This window comes from Peromyscus californicus, unplaced genomic scaffold, assembly GCF_007827085.1.
Source record: "Peromyscus californicus insignis strain IS unplaced genomic scaffold, ASM782708v3 Scaffold_10__1_contigs__length_136768540, whole genome shotgun sequence".
Taxonomy (NCBI): Eukaryota; Metazoa; Chordata; class Mammalia; order Rodentia; family Cricetidae; genus Peromyscus; species Peromyscus californicus.
In genome coordinates, this window is record NW_026294391.1 from 79,280,466 (window position 1) to 79,283,699 (window position 3,234).

Sequence of the window (3,234 nt, forward strand, 5' to 3'; positions counted from 1 at the left end):
AAAAGTACATTCTCTATGTGAAATGCTGGTTTCCAAGTTTTAGAACAATTGTAGTTAGGTATATAAAGACAGAACTTTCTTGAAGAAGTACAGTCATAGGTGTGCTAAATATATGATTGAATAAAGAATAACTAAATCCATTTCTCTAGGGTTTCTATGCAGGTTAAGAGGTGAAAAGAAACCTTTCTTTAAAAGAGCTATGTAATGAAAGACAATCAGGGGTTGTATTTTCATGGATACCAAGTCATATGATCATGAATTTACATATACTAAGTTTCTGGTGTTGGACAACCAACTTTTTATTAGGTAGATTGTTTTCCAAAGTTGTTGTTATTCACCTACTTCTGATTTTAAGTCACACTATGGGACTGATGTCAAAATGCTACCTTGACATTCTTTGCTTCTCCTTCTGGTCTTTCTGATTATACATATGTAATTTTATATGTCAAAGTTCTGAGAGGAATTATGCAGGGTTTAGATGCTTAGAAAATGAAGAGGTAAAGGTACTTATGGAGGTCATGTCCAAAAAGGCAGAATTGAAGTAAGTAATGATGAAGGATAAAGTTGGAATAGAACCAGAATAAGGAGGAGGCTTAAGTTTGGATTTATATTAAGAAGCTCAGGGGCTGGCGGTGGTGGCACATGCCTTTAATCTCAGTACTCGGGAGGCAGAAGAAGGTGGATCTCTGTAAGTTTAAGGCCAGCCTGGGATACAGAGTGAGTTCCAGGAAAGGGTCCAAAGCTACACAGAGAAACCCTGTCTCCAAAAAAAAAAGTGACTGAAAAAAAAATCTTAGTGGAAAGTGTATCCTCCAGAATAACACCAAAATTAATTACTTACGAGTTTAATCCCAAGTATGATAATCATGGGGTCTGACTCATACAAGTAAATATGTATTTGTAGGTTGATAACAAAATATGTCGCCATTAAAATTAATTCATAGAATATTAGATCCTGGAAGAATTAGATAGTGGCTCAAATCATCTAAAGATAGACTTAAGGAGCAGGAAAACCAAAATAATTAAAATCAATTCCAGTGATATTAGATTCTCTGAGTTAATCTTGGAGTATTATCCATGTAAGTGAATATCACACTAACAAAAACAGGAAAAATTAAATCACCCCTAAAATGATAATCAATGTTTGTTTCACAGCTGTGTATTTCTATTGTCTGTTTTAAAGGCTTACCTGGAGCAAGAGGAGGGCAAATGACACACCAAAATTAATTCTAGTCTCATTGGTCTGAACAGCATGAGTGAATGGTTATCTGAGCGAACAGGGAAGATTTCTATCATCAAATTAATTCCAGAGGTATGTGATTCCAGATAAGTTAGTCAAGGGATATGGTCCATGTATGTAAACACATATGTGAAGGAAAGGGGAGACATCATCCCTAACATTGATTCCAAATATGCCTGTTTCTGGGCTAGATATTTGTTCTGTCAATTTCTTGTAAGAAGAACTCTTCACAGGAGTCCAAGGAGAAACTACAAATTTATTGAAATGTCTATGTGGACACAATAGGCACCATTTTGTTTGTTTGTTTGTTTGTTTGTTTGTTTGTTTGTTTGTTTGTTTTTCCAAAATGCAATTTTGGTAAGGAACAATGAGAGAGTCTCCCACTGTGAGGAAAATACTAGGGTATAAAAGAAGTGAGTAATCATAGATACAGGTGGTATAAGTCTTGTCTCTGAGTAGGCAGGAAACCTGTATATAGTAGCTAACATCCCAGTTATTCTGGTTGTAGGAAAAAGAAGTAGGTACTATAGGGGTCAGGACACTCCACAGATTGTGGTTAGTTAATATGAAATACATCTGCAGATAGTAAGGTTTAACTTCAATAGACAGCAACCACTATCTTAATGGAAAATAAAATGGGCAGCTCTAGAGTCAGGGATCCCAGATCATGGACAAACAACCAAAGAATGAGACCAGAGGATGAATTCCCTGCAACCTGAAACCATTGAACAGATCTTGAAGTCTATACAAATGCATACAGAAACTGGCCATAGAAACATGGGCTATAAAACCACAAAACAGAGGCAGAGCCTTAAAGATGAATGCTTTGTTTATTTAGTGTGTGTGTGTGTGTGTGTGTGTGTGTGTGTGTGTGTGTGTGTGTGTATAAATGATGGGGAGTATATTAGCACACACATGTTTGGAGGGTCAGTGGATAACTTTGTGGAGTTGGTTCTCTCCAGTTTTATGTGAAATCTGGGATCAAACTCAGGTCATCAAGCTCACACGGCAAGTACTTTTACTGACTGAACCATCCTGCCAGTTCATGTTGTACTTTTGATAGAAGTTCCAGAACCTTTGAACATCAGGTGAAAGTAGCAACAGAAGGCTCAGAAGCTGAACTGGAAGCTGAAGAGGCTATAGATGGACAAGTCATCAAAACGTTAAGTTGTTTCAGGGGCCTTAGTGAACAGTCGTGGGAACTAGGAACTTCACTTCATTTTTTAAGCCACAAGCTCTACGAGACAGCATTTGAAATGCATTAAAGGAGAGGAATCAGAAGGTTTGTGCTGAGCAGGGAAACTGGGGTTCAGAACATCATTAATGCAAACTAAAAGCATTTTCGATTCAGAGAATTCTTTTCCTACTGGGATATATTTTTATATTCCATTATTTTGTATAAATGTCATTGCTAATCACATTTTGTAAGTAAACATTATTACTTTCTAAAAAGCCCTGAGACCAGGGTAGAAACTTGGCTCTGAAATCTATCTGAATATAAATTCTAATTTAACACACTTCTTAGGTGAGGATTTCTCTGCTTGTGTCTACATACACCAGAAAATTCCTTGCGAGCAACAGCTTCTTGGAACAATAGTGTGTTTTAGCTAAAATTTGTATTTCCAAAATATTTTTTTTGTTTTTTTTTTTGAGACAGAGTTTCTCTGTTTAGCCCTGGTTGTCCTCAAATTCACTCTGTACACCAGGTTGGCCTCAAACTCAAAGATTTGCCTGCCTCTGCCTCTCAAGGGCCAGGATTAAAGGCATGTGCCATCACAGCCCTGCTGCACAATATTTCCTAAGCTACCTCTTTATCTTAATCTCATTTTTAGAGAATTTTTCAACAATGATTAACTTTATTTTTTTTCAGAAGAGCGTTAAGGCTTTATCTCCTAACCCCAAAGGAGACAGTACTTCTAGAAGTCAATTTTGAAACACAGAGCTTGAAGAAAATAAAGACATCACTTTCATTCTCTGAAGGAACAGACCCAAAA